This window comes from Bufo bufo, chromosome 6 (assembly GCF_905171765.1).
Source record: "Bufo bufo chromosome 6, aBufBuf1.1, whole genome shotgun sequence".
Taxonomy (NCBI): Eukaryota; Metazoa; Chordata; class Amphibia; order Anura; family Bufonidae; genus Bufo; species Bufo bufo.
In genome coordinates this window covers 244085539-244101561 of record NC_053394.1, presented here as the reverse complement: position 1 = coordinate 244101561, position 16023 = coordinate 244085539, and positions in this window count along the sequence as shown.

Below are 16023 nucleotides of genomic sequence, written 5' to 3'. Positions count from 1 at the left end.
GCAAAAGGGCCAACAAGTGCTAAGCATCTCTGGGAACTCCTTCAAGACTTTTGGAAGACCATTTCAGGGGACTACCTCTTGAAGCTCATGAAGAGAATGCCAAGAGTGTGCAAAGTAGTAATCAAAGCAAACGGTGGCTACTTTGAAGAACCTAGAATATGACATATTTTCAGTTGTTTCACACTTGTTTGTTATGTATATAATTCCACATGTGTTAATTCATAGTTTTGATGCCTTCATAGTCATGAAAATAAAGAAAACTCTTTGAATGAGAAGGTGTGTCCCAAACTTTTGGTCTGTACTGTATGGGTAATAACCTGGGAGAATTATGTAATCGAAATTATTAGGCAAATACAGATGTAGCTTATCTAAAATTGACTCTGATAACTCTAATAACACATGTTGCAGTGTTATCTAATGCCATCTTGTGACAAAAGCCATTGAATTACATTGAATGATTAGTTAACCTTTTTGTTCCTTTTTTACTTAACATGGTAACATAAATTTTAGCGCCACTGCATCTGTATGTGATGAAGGCCCCTGGCGGCTGTTCTCGGAACTGCCTGCTCCCGGTGACCGCATTTGTTTCAGACAGGCTCGCGGTGCAGGCACAGGTAAGGGCTTATCTGTGCATCGCGGGACTTGTGAGTTAAGATGGCAGCCCGCATGTGTTTGCGGGCGAACACGGCGAACTGGCCATCACTGATCCATGTTACTATCTCCTTTTACTCAGTTCCCCCTTAGGCTGTATGAAAACACTGTTTTCATGTCAGGAACAGAAAAAGTAGTCCCGTGCTGAGCCCTTTCCCTTTCCATGTCAGTCTTGTAGTATACTTTTAAGGAAAGTACACCGTTAATATTGACCAAAAATCTAAACCCTGAGCCATCAATATATTATGGTATAGATTTTAGAGACCTGGGGGGTCATTTATTAAGACAAGGCATTTTAGACACCGGTCTTAATAAAGACCCTGCACAGGCGGTGGATCACCGAAGTTGTGAAGAGGCCGCTTCTAAATGTAAGACAGCTTCCTAGTTGGCTTACATTTAGACCATTTTCTAAGCCTAAAAAACAGACGTAGAAAATGGTGAATGAAACGGGCCTGCTGGATTGTCCCCTTCCCCGCCCGTGCCACTTCGACTTTTTTACACCTGGCGTGAGCGGGGAAAAGTCAGATTGCGGTGCAACTAACCATTGCGCCCAATCTGCACCTGAAATACACCTAATATAGGGGTATTGCATGTTAATAAGGGGGATCCTGCCTTCTTGGAGGCCTTTGTCTTGCGCCTTGTTCTGCTTCGGATATCTGTAGAGATATAATGCAAAAGCATATTTTAACATACGAAACAACATAATTGACATAGATATCCCAACTTTTGTTACTTACCTTTGGACAATTTTTGGATAGATGTCACTATTTTTTTATGTTTTAAATTGTAGATGCTAAAAAAAAAGAAAAATATTCTAATAAACATACATAAAATTGTTTTTGATTACCCACCTCAGTGCCATCTGCCCACCCTCATTGCCATTGGCTGCATTGCATTGCCATTTGCATCCACCTGTACCATCTGCCCAACTACAAGTGCCATCCAGTCCCCACCCATACCATAAACTGCCCAAATGCCGACAAACACACCATTGCCATATGCCACCCTTATCCTAAACTGAACTTATCCTAAACTTATCCCTGCCATAATCTGCCCACATGAATCGTGCAACAAATCAGTGGCTCTTCCGCCCCCCTGCGATCACTCACACCTTTCATCAATCTGCCCCATTCCGTGCCATATTTGACCCCACCCCCCACACGTGCAATAATCTGGACCCTATTCAATGACCTAGGCAAAGTGGGTTGGTCACTCCCCAATTGCCATCAACCAAACTCGGAGACATCTAAAACTAGGCCCCCCCAAAAACTTGCAATGATCAGCACCCTATCTAAATACCCACACAAATAATCACACCCCCACACCCAGCGCTCGGCCACACTGTTGTCAATCTGCCCCCAATCAGTGCCAGATTTGCCCAACCTCACATGTGCATAATTGTACCCCTATTCACTGACCAAACCAACATGCGTCGTTTCATCCCCAAAATTGCTATCATCCCTACCAATGACCCTTCTGCCCAAACCCCCCCCCTCGCCATTCAACAATCGGCCATCTATTAAATGACCGCACAAAATTTCATAAACCACCCCCCGCCACACCAAACCCCCACCCCCACCCCACCATCAGCCACTCTGCTCTGGAAAACTAACCCCTCTATAACATCTTTCCCACCCCTGCAATAATCAGGCCCATGCTCAATGACCAAAACACTTCCCCCAGACCACTTCACTGACATCTGCCAAAACACGCCCATGCAAGTGCAATTATATACCCCCATGATAGATAGAAAGATTTTATGAAAATGTACAAAAAGAGAGAAGAAAGATTGAAAAATAGAGATAGAGAGAGAGAAAGAACTTAAATACATTCTGAACATGCTCAGATATTGAAATCAATGGAAACGGATCTGCTTCAGATGGAGCCATCACAGACGGATCCGTCCCCATTGACTTCAATTGTGTGTTCGGACGGATTTCAATATTGCCCGCGGCTTTTCTGATGATGCCCGTACTATGGTAGAGGAGCGTTATCTAGTACTCCCTCCAGCAGTCCATTTAATTCACAGACGATCATATGGGTGTGTTATACCTGGTACCAGATCGTCTCACTTAAACAAGTCCTAGTTAAAATTTCCCCTGATGATTTCTGTTGAAACGTGCATGTAGGGAGCGGGACTAGATTAGGGCCACATAGGGCAGGTCACAGGGAGAGGTTCCGGACAGGGTCGCCCTTATAAGGACGAGTGCCCTGTGGTTAGGCTGCTACTCCTAATTAGTTATTAGGGCAAGCCTTTATAGGGCCAAATCAGGGTTGATCTTGACCCTGCCGTCCCTAGCAGCTGAACTTTCGGCTTGGAGCTAATCACCTTGGTGTCATCTGGACGCATCCTGCACCCTGGACGCTGACGTCAGAGCGGTAGGAGTACAGGTTTCTTTTTGGGTGCCGCCGAGTACCTTTTTTTCAACATTGATTGGGTGCCACCGTGCACATTGACCTGTTATACCGCCGCCCTGATAGTTTATTTTCATTATATATATTTTGGGCCTATTTTCTTAAATTCTTTTGTAAAAGTTATGTTTTAATACTACCAACAAATCACTATTCTTGGAGTTATTGTAAGTACAGCACTAACTCATGCATAATGTAAACCTAAGTCCACGATAATATTCTTAAATTCACTTTTTTTTTTTCACAGTGGACAAGATTACCACTCGGTGGCTGTCAATGCGGGGCCGCTTCAAGAGGGACTACAACAAGAAAGTTCAGGTCCCAATTGGTTCCGGAGCAACCTCAGGGTCGACATATGTCTACAATGCGGCCGTGGGGTTCTTACATAGAATGCTGACACTTAAAAGGTACATTTTTATTTTTATTTTCTATTTTAAAATGATTTGGCTTTCATCAACCTCTGTCTGCAAAGGGTTGTGTGAGACAAAGGAAGGTTTGACACCTTTCTCTCATGCAGCCCCCTACGGTCAGAAGGGAAAATTGTTCTACACTTATGTCTGCAAAGGGCTGTCTGAGACAAAAGATGGTTTGACACCTTACTCTCATGCAGCCACCTACGGTAAGGACTATGGGGACCTTGTAGAGATCATTTCCGATGCTCTAGAAGGTTTTGCAGATGAGATGCGTCGAGCGTTGGATAACTTGGCACACCGAGTGGAGGGGGCGGAGTCGGTGCATCATCTCTCTGCGAACGAACATTACCTGCAAACCTTGGTCCCCCGAATGGACCAAATGACTCCTGAACAGGTGCATGAGTTCCGAAAATTGATGGAGACACGGGTTGTGAGAAATTATGCACCGCCCCCCATCCACCATCCTACTCTTTTCAACATGCCCCCATCCGTCAACCTTCCCATTTCCACCATCCGTACAATCATGTGTACAATCTGCCTTCTTTTTCTTCCACACCTTCTCCTCTCACTATCATGCTCCTACTTATTTCCCTACTCCTTCTTCTACACATGCTCGGGAACAATCCAGTTCCGACCCTTCCACACTCCACACCCCCAGAATTCCTCGTGCATTTTTTCCTGCGGCCCGTCGTTTTCATTCCTCAACAGAAGACAGGAGTGCTACTGCTGCCGGTTCGCATAGGTCCAGCCCTCAACACTCCACCTCCCCTCGCAGTTTTTCAAACTTATAGTTTTTTATTATATTAATTTATTTTGTTAATTAAAATAAATAAAAAATCATTATGTTAAAAATAAATATGTTTAATTTACATTACTGTGTGTTATTTTTTTTTTTATTCTATCTCAACAACTGGGTCCACTACAGCTGTGGGGAAAGTAAATTCCTATGAAAAATATAATTAATTATAGTTTCTTAGTTTAAAAAAATAAGGTTTATCGGAAGTTTATTTTTCCCGCGCCTGTTGTACCAAAAGTAGAAAAATATTTGAGGTGCACGATCAATAACAGGTTTTCTTAAAGCTCATTATTGATCAGATTCTAGCTGATAGGCTCATGAACAAGCAAAAGCATGTTCATCAGCCAATCTGGTTCAAATCACATGAAACCCTTGTGGTAGTCACGACACATGTGAATCAAACCTCATCAACAAATGAATTTACTAGAGAGTAAAAAAATATATATTTTGCTCTTTAGCAAAGATAGAAGCTGGCACAGAAATTATCGTCATTACCACAAGGGACAGGAAAAGAACATATGCTGTCAGTTTTTGACCGGGTTCAGAGCCAAATATGGAACTGCCCCAGCCAAAGAACACAACAGTTCAAGCTGGAATGCTCTCCTTGCCATGCGTTGGATCACGCATAGAAAGGGCTGACAATAAACACACTGCTTGGCGGAGAATTCCTACAAGCAGTGTGTTTGAATAATAGTCTGTGGACGCCTAGCTATAGCCATCTCATAGCTGTTTGACTGGCTATGGAGGGCTACAAGCTGGCCCAATTAATGCACGGCAATAAGAGATGGACGCAGGCCAGCGCCTGGTAGCACTATGAAGAACACAGTAAGTGTTTATCCATAATGCCAGGACCATGCAATATTTCACAGTCTGTGAAGGCCTAGCTTTAGCAATGTCATAGCAGTTTTACAGGCTATGGCACGGCAATCACAGATGGAAGCAGGTCTATGTCTGGCAGAACTATGGAGAAACAACAGTACGTGTTATCCCTAATGACTATAATTTGGTTTGCTAACTAAAAAAGTTGACAACAGGTGTTCTAAATACAGATTTTTTATTTTATAAACGATTTAAAAACATTAAAAACATTTACAAAACATTAGTTTGTCAATTCACTCTACCCGCATCAGAGACAAAGTAATCGGCAAAAACGGTCCCTAGTTCTAGCAACGACGATGGCTAGAGCGATATGAAAATGTTGCATCCTGGTGAGTGTACAATCAACTTCTTGCGGTCCAGGCGCAGTGGTTCCTCAGATAAAAAAATAATTATGTTGAACTACACAAGCCTTCATACATCATCTATGGTTTCTACTTTGAGGTGAATGGCTTTGTGTAGAATACATCATTTGGCAACTAGAATGCCAAAGGAGCACTCCACCAGTCGTCTACCTCGTGTCAGTCTATAGTTATAAAATACGCTTTGTAGAGTTCAAGTCACGGCTGGAGTATGGCTTTATGAGGTTCTCACACATTTGGAATGCCTCGTCCCTACTACTACAAATAGCATGGGAGGTCCCATCTGTACCTGGCAATGGTCTTGGAGGTGGTAAAACAAATTGCTTAGAATACAGGAGTCGTCCCATACAGGAGGTTTTGAAAGCCATCGAGTCATTTGTCCGTCCATACGCTCCGATGTCAACTGCAACAAATCGATAATCCGCATCTGCAATGGCCATTAAGATAATGGAGAAATATTTTTCGTAATTAAAAAATTCAGATCCACTTCCAGAAGGTTTTGCAATCCTTAGCTGGGTTCACACGAGCGTGTCGGATTAGTTCCGGATGCGTCCCCGGTGTGTTGCATGGCAAACCCGCGCGAGTAGGAATGCAATTGCAGTCAGTTTTGACTGCGATTGCGTTCCGATGTTCAGTTTTTATCGCGCGGGTGCAATGTGTTTTGCACGCGCGTGATAAAAAACCGACTGTGGTACCCAGACCCGAACTTCTTCACAGAAGTTCAGGTTTGGGTTCGGTGCTGTGTAGATGTTATTATTTTCCCTTATAACATGGTTATAAGGGAAAATAATAGCATTCTGAAAACAGAATGCTTAGTAGGTGATCAATTGAGGGTTAAAAAAAAATATAAAAAATTAACTTACCTTCTCCTCTTGTTCACGTAGTTCTCCCGGTCTTTAGTTCTTTAAAAGATGAACTATGGGCTAAAGGACCTTTGGTGATGTCAGATCACATGCTCCAATCACATGGTCCATTATTCACGAACCGTCCAGGCAATGTTCGTCCATCACTAGTTAAGAATATACTTATATTATACTATAAAATATATTAAAAAAAGTATGCATTTGTTTAATGTTTTTAAACTAGCAATACTCATTTGCAGCAGAGTGTCTTTTTAATAGTTTTTACTAATGTCATACTTCATCAATTTTTATCATAGTATCATACAAATAGTAACATTTTCTTGTCGTTATTTTTCCAGGCATGAAATAGTTTCTTCCACTTGCACAATCTGACAATTCGGAACCAGGGCTAGTAAAAGGAAGACAAGACTGCCAACTTCCACTCACATGAGTAACTTCATTGGAACTGGTCGAGAAATGCTGCTTTCTGAACTCCCAACTCTGCGTGATGTTCTAAGATATTGGCCTTCTGCTAAGAGAGCAGAGTGGAGAGAATGTCAGAAATTACCCAGCAGCACTCTTGCAAAGGATATTTATCAAAAGTGCTTGAAAATTGGGAGCTAGCCAACCGTTGTTTTGTTGTGCCAATTTTAAATTCGAGAGTCTGTCAGTCTGGGATCTGCATCTCCACGCAGGGTGCAGACCGCTGTCTACACATTGCAGCACTATGGGTCCCAGTACTGGCTTACCTTATAGGAGACGCAGGTGCCCGCCAGATACAGGCCGCATCCGTCCTCTTTGCCAGGTGTCATCTGATGTGCTATAGCATGCGCGCGCGCACCTCTCCCTTCTTATAGGAGTAGGCAGCTGGTTCTGATTACCATCCCCACCCGGAGGCGGGACTATTTGTATTTAAGGCAGCTTCACTCATCATGAAGTGCCCAAGCGTGGTTGTTGTACCTCTTGACTCCGCTGAAGCATTCCTCTGTGTCTGTTTATTGGATTCCTGGATTCGGACCTCTGCTTCGTTTGACCACGCATCTGCCTGCTGTCTGTTTATTGGATCACCTGGATTATAGACCTCTGCACTGCCTGACTACTCATCTGCCCATCTCCTCCTGTAAGTCTGCCTGGATCCAGATCTTGCACTGCCTATGAGGACTGCTTATATCTGCACTGCCTGACTACTCATCTGCCCATCTCCTCCTGTAAGTCTGCCTGGATCCAGACCCTGCGCTGCCTATGAGACTGCTTATATCTGCATGCTATATTGCTCTGAACTTTGTGTTGCCTGTATCTGTCAAGTGACTTTTGAATATTGTCTGCCAGTAAAGACCATCTGTTCCTTTATTCTGCCTTTGTTGGACTCTGTTCACACTACTGCAGGTAGCTGCATTCAAGGTAACCAGTGCAGACACCAGGGTCCTGTCTCTGAGAGTCAGCAGTCAGCAATATTGGACTAATTCCCACATCCACATCCTCTGGTCGTAACAGAGTCACAGTCCTGAAGAAGATAGAAGAAAAGTGGGAAAAGGCCAAAAACATATCACTTGGCAGAGGCACACTGGAAGTGAAAGAGGTTTTCTTAGCAACGTTAGACATGCTCTTTGACATCCTCAATTGCAAGTGTGAGATTAAGCTATATTCAGAATTTGAGGGTTCATGTCCAGGTGGTGCTGGACTGTAAACATGAAGTGCACATCTCTGTTATGCAAGCAGGTGTGGACCCACTGCGCCACTTACCTGGGTATACTCCGGAGGGGCGTAACTACACATATTCACATTGCGTAGGTAGGACAATATTTTAATCCTGACGCTCACGCTGCTGGGCCAACTCCTGGTGTAACTCAATGTTACTGGGCAGGTTCGGATCAAGGGGGTGTGGACCCACTGCGCCACTTACTGGGTCCTCTTGGTTCTGATCCAATTCAATACGACTCTGTCTCTGTGTCTTAAGTCCCTTGGTGTTGTTTGTCTCTCACCTTAGCAGAGTAGAGAATGTTGACCAGTTGCAGACTTGCTACTTAGAGCTTGGACTGCAAGAAGACAGGGAAAGCTGGTGGGTTCTAGTTAAGGCTCACTGTCCATGTCTGTCTCTACCTACTGACTTTACAACATGTTTCGAAAAAATTGAATTTCTCTGCTTTTAATCTTAAAACGTTTTATGAAAGAAAATTGGCATCATACTTATACATAAACACAATATAGAGTGAACAGCTGAATACAAAGAGTTATCGATGTACAAGGACAACATTATGCATGATTCACTTTTTATAAACAAGCAGCATTTGGTGAAGAACAATGTTATTTAGGTCAACAAACCTGATAAAAAGGGAAAAGAGGGATGGGAAGGGAGAGGGCGCAACCCATGTGTAAGGTATGTCAAAAATAGACTTTTCAAGGGGATGAAAGTTTCTATGATATTTCTAGGGATGTTAAATGTGTGTAAATAAGTGTGGTGTGTTTTGTTCTCAGTGTGCTAATTGTTCAACTCTATAGATATGGTCGCATCTGGTTAACCATTGCCCTATGGACGGTGGAGTGGTGGTCTTTCAGTTTGCTGCTACAAGGATTCTAGCTTCTGCAAGGAGGTGACGGTATAGCTGCATTTCATATCTTTCTTTGTGTGAGGAAGCTGGAACACCTAGCAGACACAGTTGGAGCATGGGTGTGACTGTTTTACTTATGCAGAAGTGACATTGTGGAACATACTCGCAAAAAGGTTCCCAGCTCTCTGCCACATCTCCAACCACACTGGGGAGGTGGTTGGGTAGATCTCTGTAGGCGGATTGGGGTGTAGTTACCATCTTGTTAGCAACTTATAGTACCATAGTTCTCCTGTACTGTAACACTTCTGGAGACCTTAGGAGTTTGTGATAGCAAATATTGTACTTCTTGTTTATTAAATACCATCCGTAAGTCTGCCTCCCATTGCCTAATGAATGGAGGGTGTTGGAGATAATTGTTCTTGTGTCTAGGGAGTATATGACAGATATTTTTTAATCAGCTCTTTAACAGAAAGTACCATGTCTTCCAAAGGGGAAGGAGGGTCCGAGCCTATTGGTTGTATGTTTTTGCAATATTGTAAGATATGTAGTATTTGGAAGTATGAAAGCGAGTGGCATGTCATAAGAGCCTGGGTCTGCCGAGAGGATGCATCTCCCCTCTATGAAGAGCTATTAAGTAGTGTGGCATTTCGTTTGTTGAGGGTGGTTAGCGAAGATTGGAATTCTGGAGGAGAGTCCCATAAGACATCTCTTATTTGTAATAGCGGTGACAGGTGTGGAGTAAGAACGGTCTTGGCCAATGTATTATGCCAGACTCTGATAGTGTTAGCTGTCATGGTATTGGAGGGGAGATTAGACAGAGATTGTTCAGTCAGTATGTCCGTTCTGCATAAAACTTTGAGAAAAGAACGGTTTCGGATTCAGATGGAGATCCTCTTAAAACTTCTTCTTTATTGATACATTCATTTACAGCAGACACAGCCACTTGGTACACGAGACAAGTTGACGGGTACTTGACCCTTAGTCGTAACAACATTACATAGTGAAACACAAGAATATAAATGTATTTTGAGCCCATCCCCCCAAACTCTAGGGGAGGAGAGCACCTACTTGATTGGTTGTTTCACTACATTTAACACCCATCATGTAGACTGCTAATCATAGAGTAGATGTCCTTCACATTGTGCTGTAGCCTTTAATCCCATTAACTCCTAGAGGGCTATTGCCCCGTCAAATTAGACTGGAAAATGAAAGGAAGAAAGAAAACCGCACAATGTGAATGGTATACTACATATAAAAACATATAATGACATTACTATTATGACCTTACTCATGCCATTGGATTCCCAACATAAAGGGTTCCATCTTTAACCCCTAGGAGGATGACATATATAAAGCATTCTCTTCTTTTAGCAATTTACTGGTATATGTACATTAGCTCCCTTTTTAGGTTTAAACCAGCCGGGACTCTACTGTTTAATCTGAATATCCAGAACGCCTCCCGTAGGAGGAGTTTTTTTCGGTGGTCTCCACCTCTTGGGGGTACAGGCACCCTCTCTATTGCAAAAGCTTTAAAGCTTTTGACTCTACGGGCATGCATTTGCACAAAATGTCTTGCTGCATTGGATATGTTTAATGCATTAGGATTACTGATATAGTTCAAGTGCTCCAAGAGCCGATTTTTTAATTTACGTGTAGTACTCCCAATATACATCAAGTCACATTCAGTGCAGCAAATGATGTAAACCACACCTGTAGTGTTACAATTGATGTAACATTTGATTGGAAAACTACAGGAGTGGTCCGAATTTTCAAAGGATTGTAAGGGAGTCACATAGTTGCAGGTTTTGCATGGATTGCCACCTCACCTTGTGAACCCCATATAACTGCGCAGTTCTGTTTCTTGTTAATACCTGCTCTGTTGGAAGTGAATAGGGATGGAGACAGAGAGCAGGACAATGTAGCAGCCCTCCTGGGTACTATTCTACAGCCAGATTTTAATGCATTATATACGATCTCGTCATCATATAAAATCGGCAGGCATCCCCTAATCACAGAACAAATTTTATTAAATTGCTTACTGTACATTAGGGATAAAATCTGAATATTATTCTGCTCTCTGTCTCCATGTGCCATCACATTCCTTCCTGAATTCTTGGATTTTCCCTTATCCTTCCCAGACCCAAAAAGCAGGTCAAATCTGTTTTTCTGCATTGCAATGTTTCGACCCCTCATCAACATCCAATCAGGGTAGTTTCTTGCTTTTAACCTCTTATGCACTATAGTAAATTCCTCCCCCAAAACCATTGGTGAACTGCAATTTCTTGCAGTCCGTATGTATTCCCCCACCGGGATCGCTTTTATAGTATGTAGGGGATGATGGCTTGGCATTTAGGATCGAATTCCCTGCTACTTTTTTCCAATATGTTTGAGTGTGCACAATCTCTCCTGGACAACCATGGAGTGTCAAGTCTAAAAAGTTAATACTGGATTTGTTCGCTATGCATGTAAAGTGAAAATTATAATCGTTGGCATTTAAATAGGCCTGGAGGTCCGGGACGGCAAACACATCGCCCGCGCAGATCATGAGCAGGTCATCGATGTATCTGCCGTACCAGACCAATCCAGACCCAAACGGGTTATTTAAACCATAAATATATTTTTCTTCCCAGTACGCCATGGTTAAATTAGCCAAAGAAGGCGAAAATTTGGCCCCCATTGACACTCCACGTGTCTGCAGATAGTGTGCACTATCGAACATGAAATAATTATGTGTTAACAAAAAGTCTGCAACCTCACATACATAATCTATATAGCTGGAATAAAATCCCGTGTATCTGTGGAGGTGATACTCCATGGCTAACAAAGCGACCCTGTGGGGGATAGAGGGATACAGCGCTATTACATCAGCCGCAATCCATGTGTAGTTGGTTTCCCATTTGAGACTATACATAGCTCTTAGCACATCGGCCATGTTTTTTAGAAAGCCTGGTGTGCGCCTGACCAATGGCTGCAAGATATTATCCAGCCAATTGCACAGGCGCTCAGTCGGGATCCCATACCGACACTATTGGGCGCAAGGGGGGGAAGATGGACATCCTTGTGGATCTTGGGCAGGGCATGCATTATAGGAGTCACAGGCGCATCAACGCACAAATATCTAAACTCTGTCTCATTAAATAGACCCATATCCCGACCCTTATGTATTGTTAAAGATGTCTGAATTTGACTGTTAAAGATTGTGTGAATTTTATTCTATATTCAGTTCTCTAGGACTGTAATGAGTTAAACTTTTTCTTCTCCAAGTGCCTCCCTCCCACCCCTCTCTTTGTCTCAAACAGGAGAGGAAGGGGGGCAAAGTGCTGCGGGCAGGGTCTGATTTCTCACCTTTCTGCAGGTGTCCATGGAGTGTGGTGGAATGTGTAAACCAATCATATGACTTGATGATATATGGTTGTTCACTGCCTATAGAGAAGCACCTCTTTGAAGTGTCACATATGACGTATGCAGTAGTAGTGTTAGACCGTCCACCATTAAACAAATGGCGACCTTAGATGTTTACATTAGCTTAACATTCCAAAGTGGTACCTACTGCGCAGATGTGAAGAGTGTTATCTCTGTTTCTCTTATCTCTTCTTAACTTTGACCAATGGAAACAATGGTTTGTGTCTCGTGAGGACTGCCCTCTTCTGAAGATTATATATACGCTTCTATGATGTAATAAAAGTTAGAGATTGCTTTGACCAACTTCTGTGTCAGTGTTCAGTCTCTCAGCCACGTGTGGATATTAACCCCCTGGGGGGGGGGGGGGTTACATTGATCTGGAAACACCAGAGTGTATCTAAAATACCCTAATTTAGGCTGCTTTAAACAAATGGCGCCCCCAACGTGGGGCCCCAAGGCAAAGGGAGTATCAACAGCCAACACACAAGAGGCCCCAGGACTTGACGAACGGCAGAGAGGAGATGGCCGGCTTTCATAGAACGGTAAGAATACTCTTACCTGCCTTTCTGCCTTTAGTTCATCCCTTCATGTTGGCTTAGTCTGCTGTGAGATAGTACCCATGTAAGTATAGTAGTCGGCTGTAATGCTGAAAGCCTGGGGTCCATAGAACCATAGTCTGAAATCATAGATCACTCTGGTGTGTATATGTTTTGTGTGTGTTTGTAATTTATTTGTGAGGAGTGAGTTGAGCACAGACAGTTAAACCACAGACAAGGGAGGGGACAGTAACCTCCTGGTTTGGAAGGGGGCGCTGTAGACCCGAGGTGTGGGACAAAGGAACTCCGGCTGACCTGACCAGGAAGACAGTAGTTCCACATGACTCATTGATCTAAGGGAAGACTGCGGAGACTAACTTGACCTGACCTTAGGAAGACACGACGGAGCCCGCCTGACCCCTGGTTTTGGGGAAGACGTGCGGGGAGTCCCAGCTGACGTGATAGTCAGATTTGAGCAAACCAGTGGGGAGGGTGAATCCTTTGTCTGCGGAAGAAAGGGCTAAAGGTGCTGATCACTCCTCTGTATTGTGTGTGTGTCAGGATGTAATTGATGGCATTAGCAAGAAAGAAAGTGCCCCAGTGTCTGCAATCAGAAAGGCGCTTGTGTTAAATGTTCAGAAATGAACTGGTTAAATAGGGAAGATGCCAAAAAAATGATGGTCAGGAACTGTGAAATAGAGAAATTCATTTCCCCCCCACCTTCACACAGAAAGATTCCTGAGATAAGAGGAGCAGGGAAAGGGGGGAGGGAATCATGGGGGCAGGGAATCATGCAGAGTAAGTGATGTTATATGTGTAATATTATTATAGAAGACAAAGAATTGTTTCAATAATCTTCTTTCTTCTTTCTTCTTTCCCAAGCAGTGTACTGTGGGATCCAGCTTTTAACAAAATGACTGTATTGATTATAACATGTATATTGTCTTACAGCGACAGACCATCAGCAATTCTGGGTGTGGTGTGGCTATCTGTTTCCAGGAAAGCTGTGTTTGTCTGTGCTGAAGTTTTGGGATGAAACAATGTGGGTTGGAAGAATTAAATGATTCAGTGGATTGTGAATGGGTGTGGCTTTGAGTTGTAATTGAGGCGAAATATGTGTGAAGACTGATTATGAGCTGTTAATGAAATGAGTACATGGGAAATATGAATGCGTATGGAGTACGGTATTTGTTTTTTTAAATAATATGCGCATTGAGGATTTTATTTTCTTTTTTCTTGGAAGTTTTTGGTTTTTATTGGTGCCAACAGCATTGATCAAGCTGTACCATTTTTTTATATCAAAGTCAATGAAAAGTTTTATGGGGCCCCTTTGTGTGGTTTATGTCCGTATTGTCAGATCTGTTTGTTTCAATGTTTGAAGTTACGTGTTACATGTTAAGTGTTGTGCTAAACATCCAGAGCTCCGTTCTTATAGATAGCTGGCACATTACTAACGGACAAAGGAAGACCACAGCGTCCGACTGAAGGGGGTGGACTTAGATGACTCAGAGCGGAGGAGGAGGATAGGGGTGGACGTTACAGACAACGACAGCCCTTGTGCCATCCCCTAGTTACAAGACACTCCCATGGAAGATGAGAAGTCCTGTTTTTGTTTTCCAGTCTACTAATTCCGCGATAGGGAAAGTTGGATACTTCTGTAAGCCAAAATGCAGAGTAACATCAAGCGGCATTTGGTGATTCAGTGGTGCCAACCATAGGTAGTGTTCCTTTGGCATTGCTTCAGCCCTGATGCCAAACGCCTCATTGAAGTAAGGAAAAAGTAAGTCTGCCACCTGTGATGGGCCTGCAGAGTCTGTGGGACCCAGATCCCAGAAGAGAGAGTGTTTTGCTGTGTGTGGTACTCCTCAGTCCACACCACAAGAGAGGATTGTACTCTGTTGACCATGCCCGGATCACTGTCCGTCCCCACAGACACCCATGTTTTTTTGTTATATTGAGAACACAAAGACAGGGGGGGGGGTTAGATCAAGATTAGGAAACAAGGAATCCAGTATCGGCTCTACTTTTAAACATTTTTAGCAGATTCAGTCTGGCCCAATGATATCCCTCACTCTGGGTGATAAAAAAGTAGTCCCGTTTTTTGATTGATACTGGAGCAGTTAAGACAGTTGTGCACAGCAAACATGGCCTCCCCTGATTTACTCTCCAAGCACACCAGTCTTTGGGTAGAAGTGGATGGGAAAGTAGTACGCTCCTTTTCAACAGAAACCATCCATATTAGATTTGCACCTAACCAAGATGCGCTTGCCCGTTTGCTGGTCAATGGTAACGCCCCTTGTTGCCTCCTAGGTGCAGATTTGCTTGCAAAAAAACCCCCAAAAACATGCTGGTATCTCATATCAGGAGGACGAAACTGTGAAGCTTACAGGTGCCCTCAACGACCAGGAACTTTGTTTGTTGGCCATTAGTGATAAAATTCCCTGGTCCATGTTTGTATCAGTACTCCCAGAAGCTGAGAAATAAGCAAACCACTCACCATTGGATGGTACATGAACCTACATGTCGTTAAAGAAGCCACAGTTTCTAACACCCATATCGTGCCCAACACACACACCTTGTTGGCTCAGGTTCCCATTACCCCTACTCATCCACTGTGAATTGATTTGTCCTTTAGTCCCTACCCGCCTCACAGATGAGGTGGTAGATGCTTTTTATGCTAGAACTGGCAATTTTGTGTTCCCCCACACAATGTACTATCAGATTAATTACATTTAGATGTATTGCTATGAAGTGAGTGGCCATGACTCAGCTGTCCTCACCCAACTGCATGGCCAGCAATAAAGCCGCGTAGTATATGATTCAGCCAGACTTGATCCTGTGGCCAGAGGTGCCCCTTTTGCATCAGAGCTGTAGTAGTTGTACTAGCTATGCTTGATGAAAGCTCGGAGATAGTACTGAACCACCAAGTGATGGTGATATACCATCTATCCTGATTGAAACGTACAATCCAAATGATTGTTTTGTTGCTGTTATTTGAGAATGCAGTGTTCCATTTTGTTGCCTGACAATGTTGCTCTCAAAGTGTAATGCTTTGGACCCAGCCACCCTGTTGCCTCTGGACCAAGGGGGAGGAAGAGTTAGGCACCGCACTTTAAACTTTTCTTCCAGATTCAAAGGAAGAGGCTCCTGACTGTTTGCAGAGATGTCACAAGAGGTAGTGGGA